Here is a 25,662-nt window from a genome sequence, read left to right as displayed (position 1 = left end):
ACATAGAAATTCGCAAAATACATACGGATCTGAATGTGGCAGACCCGTTGACTAAACATCTCTCACAAGAAAAACATGATCACACGTTAGTACTCTTTGGGTGTTAATCACATGGCAATGTGAACTAGATTACTGACTCTAGTAAACCCTTTGGGTGTTGGTCACATGGCGATGTGAACTATGGGTGTTAATCACATGGTGATGTGAACTATTGATGTTAAATCACATGGCGATGTGAACTAGATTATTGACTCTAGTGCAAGTAGGAGACGAAATATGCCCTAGAGGCAATAATAAAGTTGTTATTTTATATTTCCTTATATCATGATAAATGTTTATTATTCATGCTAGAATTTTATTAACCAGAAACTTGATACATGTGTGGATACATAGACAAAACACCATGTCCCTAGTAAGCCTCTACTAGACTAGCTCGTTAATCAAAGATGGTTAAGTTTCCTAACCATAGACATGTGTTGTCATTTGATGAACGGGATCACATCATTAGGAGAATGATGTGAGGGACAAGACCCATCCGTTAGCTTAGCATGTTGATCGTTCAGTTATATTGCTATTGATTTCATGTATGTCAAATACATATTCCTTTGACTATGAGATCATGCAACTCCCGGATAACAGAGGAATTCCTTGTGTGCTATAAAACATGACAACGTAACTGGGTGATTATAAAGATGCTCTACAGGTATCTCCGAAGGTGTTTGTTTGGTTGGCATAGATTGAGATTAGGATTTGTCACTCCGGGTATCGGAGAGGTATCTCTGGGCCCTCTCGGTAATGCACATCATGATAAGCCTTGCAAGCAATGCGACTAATGAGTTAGTTGCGGGATGATGCATTACGGAACGAGTAAAGAGACTTGCCGGTAACGATATTGAACTAGGTATTAAGATACCGACGATCGAATCTCGGGCAAGTAATATACCGATGACAAAGGGAATAACGTATGTTGTCATAACGGTTCGGCCGATAAAGATCTTCGTAGAATATGTAGGAGCCACTATGAGCATCCAGGTTCCGCTATTTGTTATTGACCAGAGAAGTTTTTCGGTCATGTCTACATAGTTCTCGAACCCGTAGGGTCCGCACGCTTAACGTTTGTATTGTATGAGTTATGTGATTTGGTGACCAAATGTTGTTCGGAGTCCCATATGAGATCACAGACATGACGAGGAGTCTCAAAATGGTCGAGAGGTAAAGATTGATATATAGGACGATGTTATTCGGACACCAGAAGTGTTTCGGGATGCACCGGGTACTTATTGGGTCACCGGAAGGGGTTCCGGGCACCCCCGGCAAAAGATATGGGCCTTATGGGCAAAGAGGGGAAACATACCGGCCACAAAGGGGCTGGTGCGCCCCCCATATGGGCTGGCCAAATTGGAGTATAAAAGGGGAAGGAGGATAGGAAAAAGGGAATAGGATTCCCCCTTCCCCCTCTTCCCTTCCTACTCTGAATAGGAATAGGAAAGGAGGGAGGCCGAATTGGGAGGACCCCAAGTAGGATTCCTCCTACTTGGGGCGCCCCCTTGGCTGCCTCTCCTCCCCTCCAACCTATATATATATATGTGGGGGGGGGGCACCGCTAGAACACACACCAACAATTGTAAGCCGTGTGCGGCGTCCCCCGTCCACAGTTTACGCCTTCGGTCATATCTTCGTAGTGCTTAGGCGAAGCCCTGCGCGGATCGCTTCATCATCACCGTCACCATGACGTTGTGCTGACGGAACTCATTTACTCCCTCGACACTTTGCTGGATCAAGAGTTTGAGGGACGTCATCAAGCTGAACGTGCGCAGAAATCGGAGGTGTCGTACGTTCGGTGCTTGATCGGTCGGAACGAGAAGAAGTTCGACTACATCAACCGCGTTAACAAACGCTTCCACTTTCGGTCTACGAGGGTACTTGGACACACTCTCCCCCTCTCGTTGCTATGCATCTCCTAGATAGATCTTGCGTGAGCATAGGAATTTTTTTGAAATTGCATGCTACGTTCCCCAACAGCTTCATCCAACAGTACCGCCGAATCAAAATAATACGTTGGTGGTAAGCAGTATGACTATCACTGCCCACAACTCTTTGTGTTGTACTCGTGCATATCATCTACGCATAGACCTGGCTCGGATGCCACTGTTGGGAAACGTTGCATGCAATTTCAAAAAACTTCATACGCTCACGCAAGATCTATCTAAGAGATGCGTAGCAACGTGAGGGGGAGGGTGTGTCTACGTACCCTCGTAGACTGAAAGCGGAAGCGTTTGTTAACACGGTTGATGTAGTCAAACTTCTTCTCGTTCCGACCGATCAAGCACCGAACATACGGCACCTCAGAGTTCTGCACACCTTCAGCTCGATGACGTCCCTCGAACTCTTGATCCAGCAAAGTGTCGAGAGAGAGTTCCGTCAGCATGACGGCGTGGTGACAGTGACGGTGAAGTGATTCGCCAAGGCTTCGCCTAAGCACTACGTGAATATGACCGGAGGCGTAAACTGTGGAGGGGGCGCCGCACACGGCTAACAATGTTTGTTCTGTGTTCTAGCGGTGCCCCCCCATATATATATGTTGGAGGGGAGGAGAGGCAGCCAAGGGGGCGCCCCAAGTAGGAGGAATCCTACTTGGGGTCCTCCCAATTCGGCCTCCCCCCTTTCCTATTCCTATTCGGAGTATGAAGGGAAGAGGGGGAAGGGGGAATCATATTCCCTTTTTCCTTTCCTCCTTCCCCTTTCCTTCTCCAATTTGGACAGCCCATATGGGGGGGGGGTGCACCAGCCCCTTTGTGGCTGGTGTGTTTCCCCTCTTGGCCCATAAGGCCCATATCTTTTGCCGGGGGTGCCCGGAACCCCTTCCGGTGACCCGATAAGTACCCGGTGCATCCCCAAACACTTTCGGTGTCCGAATACCATCGTCCTATATATCAATCTTTACCTCTCGACCATTTTGAGACTCCTTTTCATGTCCGTGATCTCATCCGGGACACCGAACAACATTCGTTCACCAAATCACGTAACTCATATAATACAAAATCGTCATCGAACGTTAAGCGTGCGGACCCTACGGGTTCGAGAACTCTGTAGACATGACCGAGATACCTCTCCGGTCAATAACCAACAGTGGAACCTGGATGCTCATATTGGTTCCCATATATTCTACGAAGATCTTTATCGATCGTACCGTAATGACAACATACGTTATTCCCTTTGTCATCGGTATGTTACTTGCCCGAGATTCGATCGTCGGTATCTTCATACCTAGTTCAATCTCGTTACCGGCAAGTGTCTTTACTCGTTTCGTAATGCATCATCTCATAACCAACTCATTAGTCACATTGCTTGCAAGGCTTATTATGATGTGCATTACCAAGAGGGCCCAGACATACCTCTTCGATACTCGGAGTGACAAATCCTAATCTCGATCTATGCCAACCCAACAAACACCTTCGGAGATACCTGTAGAGCATCTTTATAATCACCCAGTTACGTTGTGATGTTTGATAGCACACAAGGTATTCCTCCGGTATTTGGGAGTTGCATAATCTCATAGTCAAAGGAATATGAATAAGTCATGAAGAAAGCAATAGCAATAAAACTTAACGATCATTATGGTAAGCTAACGGATGGGTCTTGTCCATCACATCATTCTCCTAATGATGTAATACCGTTTATCAAATGACAACACATGTCTATGGTTAGGAAACTTAACCATCTTTGATTAACGAGCTAGTCTAGTAGAGGCTTACTAGGGACACGGTGTTTTGTCTATGTATCCACACATGTATCAAGTTTTCGGTTAATACAATTCTAGCATGAATAATAAACATTTATCATGATATAAGGAAATATAAAATAACAAATTTATTATTTCCTCTAGGGCATATTCCCTTCACGGGATTGGGGCACGAAGGCACAGACCTACACTAACAAATCATGCACAATGGGCACAGTGGTTTACCCAAGTTCGGGGCGCATGGTGCGTAATACCCTACTCCTGCTTTTTGTGTGTATTTTGATGGGTGGATTAGAGCTACAAAACCTTCCCGAGAACGGGGAGGACAGTGTACCAAGTGTCCAACCTTTTTAATTCTACGTCCGGTCCTCCTTTTATAGGTGAAGGGGTGATGCGGCTTGAAGCTACATTGGTATTTCCCCAAAGAGGAAGGGATGATGCAGCACAGTGGCGGTAGGTATTTTCCTCAGTGATGAGACCAAGGTTATCGAACCAGTCGGAGAACCAAGCAACACTACGTAAACAACACCTACACACAAATAACAAATACTCGCAAGCTGATGTGTTAAAGGGGTTGTCAATCCCTTTCGTGCAACAGCACCAGAAATTGGCAAACGGACGTGAGTGAGTTGTAAATATTGATAGATCGAACGCCAAATAAAATAAAGTGCAGAAAGGTATTTTTGTATTTTTGATTTAATAGATCTGAAAATAAATGGCAAATAAAATAGATTGCAAAGGCAAATAATATGAGAAAGAGACCCGGGGGCCGTAGGTTTCAGTAGTGGCTTCTCTCGAGGAAAATAGCAAATGGTGGGTAAACAAATTACTGTTGGGCAATTGATAGAACTTTAAATAATCATGACGATATCCAGGCAATGATCATTGTATAGGCATCACGTCCAAGATTAGTAGACCGACTCCTGCCTGCATCTACTACTATTACTCCACACATCGACCGCTATCCAGCATGCATCTAGTGTATTAAGTTCATGGAGAAACGGAGTAATGCAATAAGAACAATGACATGATGTAGACAAGATCTATTTATGTAGAAATAGACCCCATCGTTTTATCCTTAGTAGCAACGATACATACGTGTCGGTTCCCCTTCTGTCACTTGGATCAAGCACCGTAAGATCGAACCCACTACAAAGCACCGCTTCCCATTGCAAGATAAATAGATCAAGTTGGCCAAACAAAACCCAACTATCTGAGAAGAAATACGAGGCTATAAGCAGTCATGCATATAAGAGATCAAAGAAGGCTCAAATAACTTTCATGGATAAAATGATAGATCTGATCATAAACTCAAAGTTCATCCGATCCCAAAAAACACCCCGCAAAAAGAGTTATATCATATGGATCTCCAAGAGACCATTGTATTGAGAATCAAACGAGAGAGAGGAGGCCATCTAGCTACTAACTACGGACCCGAAGGTCTACAAAGAACTACTCACACATCATCGGAGAGGCAACAATGGAAGTGGTGAACCCCTCCGTGATGGTGTCTAGATTGGATCTGGTGGTTCTGGACTCTGCGGCGGCTAGAATTGATTTTCATCGACTCCCCTAGGGTTTTTGGAATATTGGGGTATTTATAGAACAAAGAGCCGGTCCGGGGGGCACCCGAGGTGGGTACAACCCACCAGGGCGTGCTTGGGCCTCCAGGCGCGCCCTGGTGGGTTGTGCTCCCCTCGGAGCACCCCCCAGGCGCTTCTCCGGCCCACTGGATGTCTTCTGGTCCACACAAAGTTTCGCTGCATTTGGACTCCGTTTGGTATTGATTTCCTGTGATGTAAAAAACATGCAGAAAACAACAACTGGCACTTGGCAGTATGTCAATAGGTTAGTACCAAAAAATGATATAAAATGACTATAAAATGATTATAAAACATCGAAGAATGATAATATAATAGCATGGAACAATAAAAAATTATAGATACGTTGGAGATGTATCAGCATCCCCAAGCTTAATTCCTGCTCGTCCTCGAGTAGGTAAATGATAAAAATAGAATTTGATGTGGAATGCTGCCTAACATGTCATCTCATATTCTTTTCTTTATAGCATGGACATTTGCACTTTTATGTGATTCAAAGCAATAGTCTAGTTTTGACATGAGACTTGAATACTCAAGCATATCAACAAGCAACCATGTCTTTCAAAATATGAATGCTAAAATAAGTTATCTCTAGCCCATCATGCTCAATCATTGATCTATTCATGAAACACACTCGCATATTAACTACATCCAATGCTCAAGTACGATCATAGTGCCTCCTAGTTGGTGCTTTATAAGAGAAGATAAGACTCAAATTGAAAATAAAAATTGCATAAAGTAAAAGAAAGGCCCTTCGCGGAGGGAAGTAGGGATTTGTAGAGGTTCCAGAGCTCAAAGCGAAAAACTTAGAGATAAAAACATTTTGGGAGGTGTGCTTTTCCCACCAACGAAAGCGACTTAGAGTTCCCAACACTTTCCATGCTAGATATATCATAGGCGGTTTCCAAACAGAAAATAAATTTTATTCCTTTTTCCACCATACTTTCACTTTCCATGGCTAACCGTATCCACGGGTACCCTCCATACCAACACTTTTCAAGGAATTTATTATTTGACAACATAAAGTAAATTCATTTTTCATTTCAGGACTGGGCATCCCTAATACCTTTGCCTTACTCTTGTGTAATGACAAGTGAATAAACACTCATCATGAGAATAACACATCTAGCATGTAAAATATTAGCCACCCCTCACTGCCTCGCGAGCGGTACGACACACAAAAGATAAGTTTATTTTGAAAATTAGAGATGGCACATACAAACTTGCTTAGAACGGCAAAAGAATACCGCATATAGGTAGATATAGTGGACTCATGTGGCAAAACTAGTTTAAAGGTTTTTGATGCACAAGTAGAGATCATACTTAGTGCAAAATGAAGGCTAGCAAAAGACTGAAAAGCGACCAACCAAGAAACGAATAATCTCATAAGCGAGCATTAAGCATAATTAACACCGAATAATGCACCACAAGTAGGATGTAATTTCATTGCATGACTATTGGCTTTCGTGCTTGCATAGGGAATCACAAACCTTAAATCCAATATTCTTACTAAAGCACAATTACTCATCAACATAACTCACATATCGCATCATCATATCTCAAAACTATTACAAGGAATCAAGTTTATTTTGTCCAATGATCTTAATGAAAGTTTTTATTATATCCTTCTTGGGTATCTATCACTTTGGGACTAATTTTCATGTGTTTCTTTTGATAAGCTCAAACAAATATAAGTGAAGATCATGAGCATAATATTTCTTTCTATCAAATTAATTTAAGTGACGCAAGAGAGAATTTCTTAAAAAAATTAGTAACTCTCAAACAAATCTAAGTGAAGCAAGAGAGAATTTCTTCAAAAATAACTAAGCGCACCGTGCTAAAAAAGATATAAGTGAAGCACTAGAGCAATTCCATAGCTCATAAAAAATTAAGTGAAGCATAGAGAGCAATTCTAACAAGTCATGACATAATTTTGGCTCTCTCAAATAGGTGTGTCCAGCAAGGAATCAAGACTTAAAACACAAAGCAAAACAAGCAAAGACTCATATCATACAAGACGCTCCAAGCAAAACTCATAGTATGTGACGAATAAAAATATAGCTTCGAGTAAAATACCAATGGTCGTTAGAAGAAAGAGGGGATGCCACTCGGGGCATCCCCAAGCTTAGTTGCTTGCTTCTCTTTGGATAATAGCTTGGGATGACTTGGGAAACCCCAAGATTAGGCTCTTCTTACTCGTTATTCCTTCATCCATCGTAACCTCACCCAAAACTTGAAAACTTCAATCACACAAAACTCAACAAAACCTTCATGATATCCGTTAGTATAATAGAACAAATCACTATTATAAGTACTATATCAAACCAATTCATATTTTTGTTCTTGCATTATATCTAATGTATTCAAAGTTTTCTATGGCAAAAACTCATCAAAGAAAACCATAGAATCATCAAAACAAGCACACAACGCAAAGAAAACAGAAACTGTCAAAAACAGAATAGTCTGTAGCAATCTGAATAACTCGAATACTCCTATAACTCAAAAAATCCTGAAAAATTAGGAAAACCTGGGCAATTTGTATATCAATCTTGTGTAAAATATTCAGAGCAAAATCACGTTGCTCTGATTTTTAAAAATTATTTTACTGAGCTCAAAAGTTTATGTTTTTCAACAAGATCAAATCAACTATCACCCAAGAAGATCCTAAAGGCTTTGCTTGACACAAACACTAATTAAAACACACAAAAAAACAATCATAACAGTAGTATAATTGTGCAAACACTCAAGAACAGAAAGCAAAAAGCAAAAATAAATTTTATTCATTGGGTTGCCTCCCAACAAGCGCTATTGTTTCACGCCCTAGCTAGGCATAAGGCAAGGCTCTAAGTTTTGTCATCTTTGGTTCTAGATCCTTAAGATGCCCTCATGGTTGATTCATATGGTGGCCTAATTCTTGTTATAGGGAACTGTTCCATACCCTTCCTTAGTGGAAATTGAAAGTTAATATTGCCTTCTTTCATATCAATCACGGCACCAATAGTACGTAAAAACGGTTTACCAAGAATAATTTGACAAGACGGATTGCAATCAATATCAAGAACAATAAAATCTATGGGCACATAATTCCTATTTGCAAGAATAAGAACATCATTAATTCTTCCCATAGGCTTTTTAATAGTAGAATCTGCCAAGTGCAAATTTAAAGAACATTCTTCAATATCGGTAAGACCAAGCACATCACAAAGAGATTTTGGAATTGTAGAAACATTAGCACCCAAGTCACATAAAGCAAAACACTCATAATTTTTAATCTTGACTTTGATAGTAGGTTCCCATTCATCATGTAATTTTCTAGGAATTGAAACTTCTAATTCCAACTTTTCTTCTAAAGCTTTCATCATAGCATGAACAATATGTTTAGTAAAAGCTTTATTTTGTTCATAGGCATGGGGTGAATTTATTATGGTTTGCAACAATGAAATACAATCAATCAAAGAGCAACTATCATAATTAAAGTCTTTGTAATCCAAAAGAGTGGGCACATCACTAGTTAAAGTCTTGACCTCTTCAAACCCACTTTTATCAAAAATTTCAACAAGATTTTCACCCTCCGAATTATCGGGACGCCTTCTAGCTAAAGTTGACTCTTCTCCAGCCCCTTTTTCATCAATATTAATTTTACTAAACAATGAATCAATAGAAGAAACACCAATCATTTTAAGATCTTCATCATTTTTATGAAAGCAATCACTAGAAAACGCTTTTTCTAAAAATTCTCTTCTAGCTCTAAGCATAGCCCTTCTTTTCTTACTTTCATCCATACAAACATAAAGAGCTTTAATTTATTCCTCTACTTTAGGCACAAAAATTTACATCTTGAGATTTTCCACATCATGAGAAATTCTATCAACACTTCTAGAAAATCATCAATCTTATTCAACTTTTCTTCCATTGAAGCGTTGAACACTTTTAAAGTATTGATAAATTCTTTAATATTATTCTCAAGATCAGAGGTGTTCCTATTATTATTATTATTATAAGATTTATTACCATAGGAATTACCATAATTATTAAAGGGATTACTAGGAAAATGCCTAGGATTAAAATTACCTCTATAAGCATTATTATTGAAATTGTTTTGTGAGATAAAATTCACATCTATAGCATCACTATTTTGCTCAATCAAAGTAGACAAAGGCACATCATTAAAATCAATAGGAGCACTTTTACTACAACTAATTTCATAAGAGCATCAACTTTTTCACTCAAAGAAGAAATTTCCTCAACCGAATTAACTTTTTTCTACTAGGAGCTCTTTTGGTATGCCATTGTGAATAATTTGCCATGATATTATCAAGCAATTTGGTGGCTTCACCCAAAGTAATTTCCATAAAAGTACCACCCGCTGCAGAATCTAAAAGATTACGAGAAACAAAATTCAACCCCGCATAAAAGTTTTGTATGATCATCCAAAGATTTAACCCATGAGTTGGGTAATTCCTTAGCATCATTTTCATCCTTTCCCAAGATTGCGCAACATGCTCATGTTCAAATTGCTTGAAATTCATGATCTGGGTTCTAAGGGAAATAATTTTTGCGGGCGGAAAATACTTAGTGATAAAAGCATCTTTGCACTTATTCCAAGAATCAATACTATTGCGAGGCAAAGAAGAAAACCAAAATTTTGCATGATCTCGCAAAGAAAACGGAAATAATTTCAACTTCACAAAATCATTGTTCACATCTTTTTTCTTTTGCATATCGCATAATTCCACAAATGTGTTAAGATGGGACGTGGCATCCTCATTAGGAGTACCAGAAAATTGATCTTTCATAACAAGATTTAGCAAAGTGGTATTAATATCATAAGACTCCGCACTAGTGGCGGGAGGAGCAATTGGAGTGCCAATGAAATCATTGTTCTTGGTATTTAAGAAATCACACAACTTGGTGTTCTCTTGAGTCATTGTGACTATGCAACAAGATTGCACTCAAAAACAGATTCGGCAGGAAAAACGGCGAACGAAAAAGAGGGCGAATAAAACGCAATTTTTTGTGAAGTGGGGGAGAGGAGAACGAGAGGCAAATGGCAAATAATGTAAATTGTGAGGAGATGAGATTTGTGATTAGGAACCTGGTATATGTTGAAGATCCTCCCCGGCAATGACGCCAGAAATTCCTTTTGATGCGGCTTGAAGCTACGTTGGTATTTCCACAAAGGGGAAGGGATGATGCAGCACAACGGCGGTAGGTATTTCCCTCTGTGATGAGACCAAGGTTATCGAACCAGTAGGAGAACCAAGCAACACTACATAAACAACACCTGCACACAAATAACAAATACTCGCAACCCGATGTGTTAAAGGGGTTGCCAATCTCTTTCAGGCAACGGCGCCAGAAATTGGCAAACGGACGGGAGAGAGTTGTAAATTGATAGATCGAACGCCAAATAAAATAAAGGGCAGCAAGGTATTTTTGTATTTTTGGTTTAATAGATCTGAAAATAAAATTCAAATAAAATAGATTGCAAAGGCAGATAATATGAGAAAGAGACCCGGGGGCCGTAGGTTTCACTAGTGGCTTCTCTCGAGGAAAATTGCAAACGGTGGGTAAACAAATTACTGTTGGGAAATTGATAGAACTTCAAATAATAATGATGATATCCAGGCAATGATCATTATATAGGCACCATGTCCAAGATTAGTAGACTAACTCCTGCCTGCATCTACTACTATTACTCCACACATCGACCGCTATCCAGCATGCATCTAGTGTATTAAGTTCATGGAGAAACGAAGTAATGCAATAGGAACGGTGACATGATGTAGACAAGATCTATTTATGTAGAAATATACCCCATCATTTTATCCTTAGTAGCAACGATACATACGTGTCGGTTCCCCTTTTGTCACTGGGATCAAGCACCGTAAGATCGAACCCACTACAAAGCACCTCTTCCCATTGCAAGATAAATAGATCAAGTTGGCCAAACAAAACCCAAATATCGGATAAGAAATACGAGGCTATAAGCAATCATGCATATAAGAGATCAAAGAAGACTCAAATAACTTCCATGGATAAAAAGATAGACCTGATCATAAACTCAAAGTTCATCCGATCCCAACAAACACACCGCAAAAAGAGTTACATCAGATGGATCTCCAAGAGACCATTGTATTGAGAACAAAACGAGAGAGAGGAAACCATCTAGCTACTAAATACGGACCCAAAGGTCTACAAAGAACTACTCACGCATCATCGGAGAGACCATTGTATGGAAATGGTGAACCCCTCTGTGATGGTGTCTAGATTGGATCTGGTGGTTCTGGACTCTGCGGCGGCTGGAATTTATTTTCATCGACTCCCCTAGGGTTTCTGGAATGTTGGGGTATTTATAGAGCAAAGAGTCGGTCCGGGGGGCACCCGAGGTGGGCACTGTTGGGGAACGTAGTAATTTGAAAAAAATTCCTACGCACACACAGGATCATGGTGATGCATAGCAACGAGAGGGGAGAGTGTGTGCACATACCCTCGTAGACCGAAAGCGGAAGCGTTGGCACAACATGGTTGATGTAGTCGTACGTCTTCACGATCCGACCGATCCGAGTACCAAACATACGGCACCTCTAAGTTCAGCACACGTTCAGGTCGATGACGTCCCTCGAACTCCGATCCAGCCAAGCTTTGAGGGAGAGTTCCGTCAGCACGACGGCGTGGTGACGATGATGATGTTGCTACCGACGCAGGGCTTCGCCTAAGCACTGCTACGATATGATCGATGTGGAATATGGTGGAGGGGGGCACCGCACACGGCTAAGAGATCAAGAGATCAATTGTTGTGTCTAGAGGTGCCCCCTGCCCCCGTATATAAAGGAGCAAGGGGGAAGAGGCTGCCGGCTAGGGAGGGCGCGAAAAAGGGGGGAGTCCTACTCCCATCGGGAGTAGAACTCCTCCTTTCCTAGTAGGAGTAGGAGAAGGGGGGAAGGAGGAGGTGGAGAGAAGGAAGGAGAGGGGGGCCGCCGCCCCCTTCCCTTGTCCAATTTGGACTGGGGCAAGGGGGCCGCGCGCCACCTCCTGGCTGCCCTCTCTCTTCTCCACTAAGGCCCAATAGGCCCATTACTTCCCGAGGGGGGGGGGGGGTTCCAGTAACCCCCGGTACTCCGGTAAAATCCCGATTTCACCCGGAACACTTCCGATATCCAAATATAGGCTTCCAATATATCAATCTTTATGTCTCGACCATTTCGAGACTCCTCGTCATGTCCGTGATCATATCCGGGACTCTGAACTACCTTCGGTACATCAAAACACAAAACTCATAATACCGATCGTCATCTAACTTTAAGCGTGCGGACCCTACGGGTTCGAGAACTATGTAGACATGACCAAGACACGTCTCCGGTCAATAACCAATAGCGGAACCTAGATGCTCATATTGGCTCCTACATATTCTACGAAAATCTTTATCGGTCAAACCGCATAACAACATACGTTGTTCCCTTTGTCATCGGTATGTTACTTGCCCGAGATTCGATCGTCGGTATCTCAATACCTAGTTCAATCTCATTACCGGCAAGTCTCTTTACTCGTTCCATAATACATCATATCGCAACTAACTCATTAGTTACAATGCTTGCAAGGCTTATAGTGATGTGCATTACCGAGAGGGCCTGGAGATACCCTCTCCGACAATTGGAGTGACAAATCCTAATCTCGAAATACGCCAACCCAACAAGTACCTTCGGAGACACCTGTAGAGCACCTTTATAATCACCCAGTTACGTGGTGATGTTTGGTAGCACACAAAGTGTTCCTCCGGTAAACGGGAGTTGCATAATCTCATAGTCATAGGAACATGTATAAGTCGTGAAGAAAGCAATAGCAACATACTAAACGATCAAGTGCTAAGCTAACGGAATGGGTCAAGTCAATCGCATTATTCTCCTAATAATGTGATACCTTGACAAACTTAACCATCTTCGATTAACGAGCTAGTCAAGTAGAGGCATACTAGTGACACTATGTTTGTCTATGTATTCACACATGTATTATGTTTCCGGTTAATACAATTCTAGCATGAATAATAAACATTTATCATCATATGAGGAAATAAATAATAACTTTATTATTGCCTCTAGGGTATATTTCCTTCAGTCTCCCACTTGTAGTAGAGTCAATAATCTAGATTACATAGTAATGATTCTAACACCCATGGGAGTTTTGGTGCTTTTCATGGTTTGCTCGTGGTAGAGGCTTAGTCAATGGGTCTGCAACATTCAGATCCGTATGTATCTTGCAAATCTCCATGTCTCCCACCTGGACTTGGTCCCGGATGGAATTGAAGCGTCTCTTGATGTGCTTGGTCCTCTTGTGAAATCTGGATTCCTTTGCCAAGGCAATTGCACTAGTATTGTCACAAAAGATTTTCATTGGACCCGATGCACTAGGTATGACACCTAGATCAGATATGAACTCCTTCATCCAGATTCCTTCATTTGCTGCTTATGAAGCAGCTATGTACTCCGCTTCACACGTAGATCCCGCCACGACGCTTTGTTTAGAACTGCACCAACTGACAGCTCCACCGTTCAATGTAAACACGTATCCGTTTTGCGATTTAGAATCGTCTGGATCAGTGTCAAAGCTTGCATCGACGTAACCATTTACGACTAGCTCTTTGTCACCTCCATAAACGAGAAACATATCCTTAGTCCTTTTCAGGTATTTCAGGATGTTCTTGACCGCTGTCCAGTGATCCACTCCTGGATTACTTTGGTACCTCCCTGCTAGGCTAATAGCAAGACACACATCAGGTCTGGTACACAGCATTGCATACATGATAGAGCCTATGGCTGAAGCATAGGGAACATCTTTCATTTTCTCTCTATCTTTTGCAGTGGTCGGGCATTGAGTCTGACTCAACTTCACACCTTGTAACACATGCAAGAACCATTTCTTTGCTTGATCCATTTTGAACTTCTTCAAAACTTTGTCAAGGTATGTGCTTTGTGAAAGTCCTATCAAGCGTCTTGATCTATTTCTGTAGATCTTGATGCCTAATATGTAAGCAGCTTCATCGAGGTCTTTCATTGAAAACTTTTATTCAAGTATCCTTTTATGCTATCCAGAAATTGTATATCATTTCCAGTCAGTAATATGTCATCCACATATAATATCAGAAATGCTACAGAGCTCCCACTCACTTTCTTGTAAATACAGGCTTCTCCAAAGGTCTGTATGATCACACTATCAAAACGTTTATTCCAACTCCCAGAGGCTTGCACCAGTCCATAATTGGATCGCTGGAGCTTGCACACTTTGTTAGCTCCCTTTAGGATCGACAAAACCTTCTGGTTGCATCATATACAACTCTTCTTCCAGAAATCCATTCAGGAATGCAGTTTTGACATCCATTTGCCAAATTTCATAACCATAAAATGCAGCAATTGCTAACATGATTCGGAAAGACTTCAGCATCTCTACGGGTGATAAAGTCTCATCGTAGTCAATCCCTTGAACTTGTCGAAAACCTTTTGCAACAAGTCGAGCTTTATAGACAGTAACATTACCGTCAGCGTCAGTCTTCTTCTTGAAGATCCATTTATTCTCAATGGCTTGCCGATCATCGGGCAATTCAACCAAAGTCCACACTTTGTTCTCATACATGGATCCCATCTCAAATTTCATGGCCTCAAGCCATTTTGCGGAATCTGGGCTCACCATCGCTTCTTCATAGTTCGTAGGTTCACCTTGGTCAAGTAGCATGACCTCCAGAATAGGATTACCATACCACTCTGGTGCTGATCTTACTCTGGTTGACCTACGAGGTTCAGTAGTAACTTGATCTGAAGTTTCATGATCGATATCATTAGCTTTCTCACTAATTGGTGTAGGTGTCACAGGAACCGGTTTCTGTGATGAACTACTTTCCAATAAGGGAGCAGGTACAGTTGACTCATCAAGTTCTACTTTCCTCCCACTCACTTCTTTCGAGAGAAACTCCTTCTCTAGAAGGATCCATTCTTGGCAATGAATGTCTTGCCTTCGGATATGTGATAGAAGGTGTACCCAACAGATTCCTTTGGGTATCCTATGAAGACACATTTCTCCGATTTGGGTTCGAGCTTATCAGGTTGAAGCTTTTTCACATAAGCATCGCAGCCCCAATCTTTAAGAAACGACAACTTTGGTTTCTTGTCAAACCACAGTTCATAAGGCATCGTCTCAATGGATTTTGATGGTGCCCTATTTAACGTGAATGCAGCCGTCTCTAAAGCATAACCCCAAAACGATAGCGGTAAATCAGTAAGAGACATCATAGATCGCACCATATCTAGTAAAGTACGATTACGACGTTCGGACACACCATTACGCTGTGGTGTTCCGGGTGGCGTGAGTTGCGAAACTATTCCGCATTGTTTCAAATGTAGACCAAATTCGTAACTCAAATATTCTCCTCCACGATCAGATCGTAGAAACTTTATTTTCTTGTTACGATGATTTTCCACTTCACTCTGAAATTCTTTGAACTTTTCAAATGTTTCAGACTTATGTTTCATTAAGTAGATATACCCATATCTGCTCAAATCATCTGTGAAGGTGAGAAAATAACGATACCCGCCATGAACCTCAACATTCATTGGACCACATACATTAGTATGTATGATCTCCAACAAATCAGTTGCTCGCTCCATAGTTCCGGAGAATGGCGTTTTAGTCATCTTGCCCATGAGGCATGGTTTGCAAGTACCAAGTGATTCCAAAAGTCCATCAGTATGGAGTTTCTTCATGCGCTTTACACCAATATGACCCAAACGGTAGTGCCACAAATAAGTTGCACTATCATTATCAACTCTGCATCTTTTGGCTTTAACATTATGAATATGTGTATCACTACTATCGAGATTCAACAAAAATAGACCACTCTTCAAGGGTGCATGACCATAAAAGATATTACTCATATAAATAGAACAACCATTATTCTCAGATTTAAATGAATAACCGTCTTGCATCAAACAAGATCCAGATATAGTGGTCATGCTCAACGCTGGAACCAAATAACTATTATTCAGGTCTGTAGATGTAGAGGTAGCGTGCCGACGGTGATCACATTGACTTTGGAACCATTTCCCACACGCATCGTCACCTCGTCCTTAGCTAGTCTTCGCTTAATCCATAGTCCCTGTTTCGAGTTGCAAATATTAGCAACAGAACCAGTATCAAATACCCAGGTGGTACTGCGAGCTCTAGTAAGGTACACATCAATAACATGTATATCACACATACCTTTGTTCACTTTGCCATCCTTCTTATCCGCCAAATACTTGGGGCAGTTCCGCTTCTAGTGTCCAGTCTGCTTGCAGTAGAAGCACTCAGTCTCAGGCTTAGGTCCAGACTTGGGTTTCTTCTCTTGAGCAGCAACTTGTTTGCTGTTCTTCTTGAAGTTCCCCTTCTTCTTCCCTTTGCCCTTTTTCTTGAAACTAGTGGTCTTGTTGACCATCAACACTTGATGCTCCTTTTTGATTTCTACCTCCGCAGCCTTTAGCATTGCGAAGAGCTCGGGAATAGTCTTATCCATCCCTTGCATATTATAGTTCATCACGAAGCTCTTGTAGCTTGGTGGCAGTGATTGAAGAATTCTGTCAATGACACTATCATCCGGAAGATTAACTCCCAGTTGAATCAAGTGATTGTTATACCCAGACATTTTGAGTATATGTTCACTGACAGAACTATTCTCCTCCATCTTGCAGCTGTAGAACTTATTGGAGACTTCATATATCTCAATCCGGGCATTTTCTTGAAATATTAACTTCAACTTCTGGAACATCTCATATGCTCCATGACATTCAAAACGTCGTTGAAGTCCCGGTTCTAAGCCGTAAAGCATGGCACACTGAACTATTGAGTAGTCATCAGCTTTGCTCTGCCAGACGTTCTTAACGTCGTCAGTTGCATCTGCAGCAGGCCTGGCACCCAGCGGTGCTTCCAGGACGTAATTCTTCTGTGCAGCAATGAGGATAATCCTCAAGTTACATACCCAGTCCGTGTAATTGCTACCATCATCTTTCAAATTTGCTTTCTCAAGGAATGCATTAAAATTCAATGGAACAACATCACGGGCCATCTATCTACAATCAACATAGACAAGCAAAATACTATCAGGTACTAAGTTCATGATAAATTTAAGTTCAATTAATCATATTACTTAAGAACTCCCACTTAGATAGACATCCCTCTAATCATCTAAGTGATCACGTGATCCAAATCAACTAAACCATGTCCGATCATCACGTGAGATGGACTAGTTTTCAATGGTGAACATCACTATGTTGATCATATCTACTATATGATTCACGCTCGACCTTTCGGTCTCAGTGTTCCGAGGCCATATCTGCATATGCTAGGCTCGTCAAGTTTAACCCGAGTATTCCGCGTGTGCAAAACTGGCTTGCACCCATTGTAGATGAACGTAGAGCTTATCACACCCGATCATCACGTGGTGTCTCGGCACGACGAACTTTGGAAATAGTGCATACTCAGGGAGAACACTTTTATCTTGAAATTTAGTGAGAGATCATCTTATAATGCTACCGTAAATCAAAGCAAAATAAGATGCATAAAGGATAAACATCACATGCAATCAATATAAGTGATATGATATGGCCATCATCATCTTGTGCTTGTGATCTCCATCTCCGAAGCACCGTCATGATCACCATCGTCACCGGCGCGACACCTTGATCTCCATCGTAGCATCGTTGTCGTCTTGCCAACTATTGCTTCTACGACTATCGCTACCGCTTAGTGATAAAGTAAAGCATCACAGGGCGATTGCATTGCATACAATAAAGCGACAACCATATGGCTCCTGCCAGTTGCCGATAACTCGGTTACAAAACATGATCATCTCATACAATAAAATATAGCATCATGCCTTGACCATATCACATCACAACATGCCCTGCAAAAACAAGTTAGACGTCCTCTACTTTGTTGTTGCAAGTTTTACGTGGCTACTACGGGCTGAGCAAGAACCGTTCTTACCTACGCATCAAAAACCACAACGATAGTTCGTCAAGTTAGTGCTGTTTTAACCTTCTCAAGGACCGGGCGTAGCCACACTTGGTTCAACTAAAGTTGGATAAACTGACACCCGCCAGCCACCTGTGTGCAAAGCACGTCGGTAGAACTAGTCTCGCGTAAGCGTACGCATAATGTCGGTCCGGGCCGCTTCATCCAACATTACCGCCGAACCAAAGTATGACATGCTGGTAAGCAGTATGACTTGTATCGCCCACAACTCACTTGTGTTCTACTCGTGCATATAACATCTACGAATAAAACCTGGCTCGGATGCCACTATTGGGGAACGCAGTAATTTCAAAAAAATTCCTACGCACACACAGGATCATGGTGATGCATAGCAACGAGAGGGGAGAGTGTATCCACTTACCCTCGTAGACCGAAAGCAGAAGCGTTAGCACAACACGGTTGATGTAGTCGTATGTCTTCACGATCCGACCGATCCGAGTACCGAACGTACGTCACCTCCGAGTTCAGCACACGTTCAGCTCGATGACGTCCCTCGAACTCCGATCCAGCCGAGCTTTGAGGGAGAGTTCCGTCAGCACGATGGCGTGGTGACGGTGATGATGTTGCTACCGACGCAGGGCTTCGCCTAAGCACTCCTACGATATGTTCGAGGTGGAATATGGTGGTGGGCGGCACCGCACAAGGCTAAGAGATCAAGAGATCAATTGTTGTGTCTAGAGGTGCCCCCCTGCCCCCGTATATAAAGGAGCAAGGGGGAAGAGGCGGCCGGCCAGGGAGGGCGCGCCAAAGGGGGGAGTCCTACTCCCACCGGGAGTAGGACTCCTCCTTTCCTAGTAGGAGTAGGAGAAGGGGGAAGGAGGAGGTGGAGAGAAGTAAGGAGAGGGGGGCCGCCGCCCCCTTCCCTTGTCCAATTCAGACTGGGGCAAGGGGGGCCGCGCGCCACCTCCTGGCTGCCCTCTCTCTTCTCTACTAAGGCCCAATAGGCCCATTATTTCCCTGGGGGGGTGGGGGTGTTCCGGTAACCCCCGGTACTCCGGTAAAATCCCGATTTCACCCGGAACACTTCCGATATCCAAATATAGGCTTCCAATATATCAATATTTATGTCTAGACAATTTCGAGACTCCTCGTCATGTCCGTGATCATATCCGGGACTCCGAACTACCTTCGGTACATCAACACACAAAACTCATAATACCGATCGTCATCTAACTTTAAGTGTGCGGACCCTACGGGTTCGAGAACTATGTAGACATGACCGAGACACGTCTCCGGTCAATAACCAATAGCGGAACCTGGATGCTCATATTGGCTCCTACATATTCTACGAAGATCTTTATCGGTCAAATCGCATAACAACATACGTTGTTCCCTTTGTCGTCGGTATGTTACTTGCCCGAGATTCGATCGTCGGTATCTCAATACCTAGTTCAATCTCGTTACCGGCAAGTCTCTTTACTCGTTCCGTAATACATCATCTCGCAACTAACTCATTAGTCACAATGCTTGCAAGGCTTATAGTGATGTGCATTACCGAGAGGGCCCAGAGATACCTCTCCGACAATCAGAGTGACAAATCCTAATCTCGAAATACGCCAACCCAACAAGTACCTTCGGAGACACCTGTAGAGCACCTTTATAATCACCCAGTTACGTTGTGACGTTTGGTAGCACACAATGTGTTTGATACGTCCATTTTGCATCATGCTTTTATATTGATATTTATTGCATTATGGGCTGTTATCACACATTATGTCACAATACTTATGCCTATTCTCTCTTATTTTACAAGGTTTACGTAAGGAGGGAGAATGCCGGCAGCTGGAATTCTGGGCTGGAAAAGGAGCAAATATTAGAGACCTATTCTGCACAACTCCAAAAGTCCTGAGACTCCACGAAAGTTGTTTTTGGAAATAATAAAAAATACTGAGCGCAAGAAATACCAGAGGGGGCCCACACCCTGGCCACGAGGGCGGGGGGCGCGCCCTACCCCCCATGGGCGCGCCCCTGCCTCGTGGGCCCCCCTGCTGGTCCTCCGGTGCCCATCTTCTGCTATATGAAGTCTTTCGTCCGAAGAAAAATCATAAGCAAGCTTTCGGGACGAGACTCCGCCGCCACGAGGTGGAACCTTGGCGGAACCAATCTAGGGCTCCTGGGGAGCTGTTCTGCCGGGGACACTTCCCTCCGGGAGGGGGAAATCATCGCCATCGTCATCACCAACACTCCTTTCATCGGGAGGGGGCCAATCTCCATCAACATCTTCACCAGCACCATCTCCTCTCAAACCCTAGTTCATCTCTTGTATCCAATTCTTGTCTCCAAGTCTGGGATTGGCACCTGTAGGTTGCTAGTAGTGTTGATTACTCCTTGTAGTTGATGCTAGTTGGTTTATTTGGTGGAAGATCATATGTTCAGATCCATTATGCATATTAATACTCCTCTGATTATGAACATGAATATGCTTTGTGAGTAGTTATGTTTGTTCCTGAGGACATGGGAGAAGTATTGCTATTAGTAGTCATGTGAATTTGGTTTTCGTTCGATATTTTGATGAGATGTATGTTGTCTTTCCTCTAGTGGTGTTATGTGAACGTTGACTACATGACACTTCACCATTATTTGGGCCTAGAGGAAGGCATTGGGAAGTAATAAGTAGATGATGGGTTGCTAGAGTGACAGAAGCTTAAACCCTAGTTTATGCGTTGCTTCGTAAGGGGCTGATTTGGATCCATATGTTTCATGCTATGGTTTAGGTTTACCTTAATACTTCTTTTGTTGTTGCGGATGCTTGCAATAGGAGTTAATCATAAGTGGGATGCTTGTCCAAGTAAGGACAGCACCTAAGCACCGGTCACCCAGATATCAAATTATCAAAGTACCGAACGCGAATCATATGAACGTGATGAAAAACTAGCTTGATGATGTCTACTACACAACCTTCTTCTTGTAGACGTTGTTGGGCCTCCAAGTCAGAGGTTTGTAGGACAGTAGCAAATTTCCCTCAAGTGGATGACCTAAGGTTTATCAATCCGTGGGAGGCGTAGGATGAAGATGGTCTCTCTCAAACAACCCTGCAACCAAAGAACAAAGAGTCTCTTGTGTCCCCAACACACCCAATACAATGGTAAATTGTATAGGTGCACTAGTTCGGCGAAGAGATGGTGATACAAGTGCAATATGGATGGTCGATATAGGTTTTTGTAATCTGAAAATGTAAAAACAGCAAGGTAGCAAGTTGTAAAAGTGAGCGTAAACGGTATTGCAATGCTAGGAAACAAGGCCTAGGGTTCATACTTTCACTAGTGCAAGTTCTCTCAACAATAATAACATAATCGGATCACATAACTATCCCTCAACATGCAACAAAGAGTCACCCCAAAGCCACTAATAGCGGAGAACAAATGAAGACATTATGGTAGGGTATGAAACCACCTCAAAGTTATTCTTTCGAATCGATCTATTCAAGAGTTCGTACTAGAATAACACCTTAAGACACATATCAACCAAAACCCTAATGTCACCTAGATACTCCAATGTCACCTCAAGTATCCGTGGGCATGATTATACGATATGCATCACATAATCTCATATTCATCTATTCAAACCAACACAAAGTACTTCAAAGAGTGCCCCAAAGTTTCTACCGGAGAGTCAAGACGAAAACGTGTGCCAACCCCTATGCATAGGTTCATGGGCGGAACCCGCAAGTTGATCACCAAAACATACATCAAGTGAATCAATAGAATACCCCATTGTCACCACGGGTATCCCACGCAAGACATACATCAAGTGTTCTCAAATCCTTAAAGACTCAATCCGATAAGATAACTTCAAAGGGAAAACTCAATCCATTACAAGAGAGTAGAGGGGGAGAAACATCATAAAATCCAACTATAATAGCAAAGCTCGCGATACATCAAGATCGTATCACCTCAAGAACACGAGAGAGAGAGAGATCAAACACATAGCTACTGGTACATACCCTCAGCCCCGAGGGTGAACTAGTCCCTCCTCGTCATGGAGAGCGCCGGGATGATGAAGATGGCCACTGGTGAGGGTTCCCCCCTGCGGCAGGGTGCCGGAACAGGGTCCCAATTGGTTTTTGGTGGCTAAAGAGGCTTGCGGCGGCGGAACTCCTGATCTATTCTGTTCCCCGATGGTTTTAGGGTATATGGAGATCTATATAGGCGAAAGAAGTCGGTAAGGGGATTCACGAGGGGCCCACGAGGGTGGAGGGCGCGCCCAGGGGGTGGGCACGCCCCCTGCCTCGTGCTCTCCTCGTTGATCCCCTGACGTGCACTCCAAGTCTCCTGGATTGCTTTGTTTCCAAAAATAACTTCTCCCCAAGGTTTCATTCCGTTTGGACTCCGTTTGATATTCCTTTTCTTCGAAACACTGAAACAAGGGAAACAACAGGAACTGGCACTGGGCTCTGGGTTAATAGGTTAGTCCCAAAAATAATATAAAAGTGTTTAATAAAGCCCATAAACATTCAAAACCGATAATATAATAGCATGAATACTTCAGAAATTATAGATACGTTGGAGAGTATCACTTGACGATAATTCCCATGTGTCCTCGGGAGCGTTTTCCTTCATATAAGAGTTTGTCCAGGCTTGTCCTTTGCTACAAAAAGGATTGGGACACCTTGCTGCACATTATTTACTTTTGTTACTTGTTGCTCGTTACAAATTATCTTATCACAAAACTATCTATTACCTATAATTTCAGTGCTTGCAGAGAATACCTTGCTGAAAACCGCTTATCATTTCCTTCTGCTCCTCGTTGGGTTCAACACTCTTACTTAGCGAAAGGACTATGATAGATCCCCTATACTTTTGGGTCATCAAGACTCTTTTCTGGCGCCGTTGCCGGGGAGTGAAGCGCCTTTGGTAGGTGGAATTTGGTAAGGAAAAATTTATATAGTGTGCTGAAATTTACTGTCACTTGTTACTATGGAAAGTAATCCTCTGAGGGGCTTGTTCGGGGTATCTTCACCCCGACCAGTAGAGCAAAGAGTTGCTCCTCAACCTACTGAACCTACTGAAAATGAAAATGTCTACTTTGAAATTCCTTCGGGTATGGTAGAAAAATTGCTAGCTAATCCTTCTGCAGGAGATGGAACATTACATCCTGATGAGCACCTAATATATGTGGATGAAGTTTGTGGATTATTTATGCTTGCAGATATGCCCGATGATGTTATCAAGAAGAAGGTCTTCCCTTTATCTTTCAAGGGAGATGCATTGACATGGTATAGGCTATGTGATGATATGGGATCATGGAACTACAAACGATTGAAATTGGAATTTCATCAGAAGTTTTATCCTATGCATCTTGTTCATCGTGATCGCAATTATATATAATTTTTTTGGCCTCACGAAGGAGAAAGCATCGCTCAAGCTTGGGGGAGGCTTAAATCAATGTTATATTCATGCCCCAATCATGAGCTCTCAAGAGAAATGCTTATTAAAAAATTTTATGCTCGGCTTTCTGATAACAATCGCACCATGCTCGATACTTCTTGTGATGGCTCTTTTATGATGAAGACTATTGAATTCAAATGGGATTTACTGGAAAGAATTAAATGCAACTATGAATATTGGGATCTCGATGAAGGTAAGGAGTCAGGTATGACACCTAAGTTTGATTGTGTTAAATCTTTTATGGATACCGATGTTTTCCGTAAATTTAGCACTAAATGTGGACTTGACTCTGAGATAGTAGCGTCCTTTTGTGAATCTTTTTTCTACTCATGTTCATCTCCCTAAGGAGAAGTGGTTTAAATATCATCCTCCCATAGAAGTAAAAGTAGCTGCACCTATTAAAGTTGAAGAAAATACTATGACTTATAATGATCCTATTATTCCTACTTCTTATGTTGATAAACCACCTTTCCCTGTTAGAATAAAGGATCATGCTAAAGCTTCAACTGTGGTTCGTAAAAGCAATATTAGAACTTATACACCTCCTGAGCAAGTTAAAGTTGAACCTAATATTGCTATGGTTAAAGACCTCTTGGCTGATAATATTGATGGGCATGTTATTTATTTCTGTAATGAGACTGCTAGAACTGCTAAACCTTGTGCTAAAGATAAACATAGACCTGTGGTAGGCCTGCCTGTTATTTCTGTTAAAATAGGAGATCATTGTTATCATGGCTTGTGCGATATGGGTGCTAGTGCTAGTGCAATACCTATTGACTTATACAAAGAAATTATGCATGATATTGCACCTGCTGAGTTAGAAGATATTGATGTCACAATTAAACACTCCAATAGAGATACTATTTCACCAATTGGGATTTTTAGAGATGTTGAAGTCTTGTGTGGGAAAACTAAATATGCTGCTGATTTTCTTGTTCTTGGTTCCCCACAAGATAGCTTTTGTCCCATTATATTTGGTAGACCCTTCTTAAACACTATTAATGCTAAGATACACTGCAAAAAGGATGTTTTTACTATTGGTCTAGGTGATATGTCTCATGAGTTTAATTTCTCTAAATTTCGTAGACAACACCGTGAAGAGAAATTTCCTAGTAAAGATGAAATTATTGGTCTTGCTTCTATTGCCGTACCTCCTAATGATCCTTTAGAACAATATTTGCTAGACCATGAAAATGATATGTTTATTAATGAAAGAAGGGAAATAGATGAAGTGTTCTTTAAACAGGGTCCTATTCTGAAACACAACTTGCCTGTTGAAATCTTAGGGGATCCTCCTCCACCCAAGGGTGATCCCGTGTTTGAGCTTAAACCATTGCCTGATACTCTTAAATATGCTTACCTTGATGAAAAGAAGATATATCCTGTTATTATTAGTGCTAACCTTTCAGAGAAGGAGGAAGAAAAATTATTGAAAACTCTGAAGAAGCACCGTGTTTCTATTGGATATACTCTTGATGATCTTAAAGGCATTAGTCCCACTCTATGTCAACACAAAATAAATTTGGAGAAAGATGCCAAACCAGTTATTGATCATCAACGACGGCTGAATCCTAAAATGAAAGAAGTGGTAAGAATGGAAATACTAAAGCTCCTTGAGGCAGGTATAATCTATCCCATCGTTGATAGTCAGTGGGTAAGTCATGTCCATTGTGTTCCTAAGAAGGGAGGTATTACTGTCGTTCCTAATGATAAAGATGAATTGATTCCACAAAGAATTATTAAAGATTATAGGACGGTAATTGATTTCCGCAAATTAATAAAGCTACTAAAAAGGATCATTACCCCTTACCTTTTATTGATCAAATGCTAGAAAGGTTATCCAAACCTACACATTTTTGCTTTCTAGATGGTTATT

Source organism: Aegilops tauschii, chromosome 2, assembly GCF_002575655.3.
Source record: "Aegilops tauschii subsp. strangulata cultivar AL8/78 chromosome 2, Aet v6.0, whole genome shotgun sequence".
In the NCBI taxonomy this organism is placed as follows: domain Eukaryota; kingdom Viridiplantae; phylum Streptophyta; class Magnoliopsida; order Poales; family Poaceae; genus Aegilops; species Aegilops tauschii.
This window is presented reverse-complemented; position numbering follows the sequence as displayed.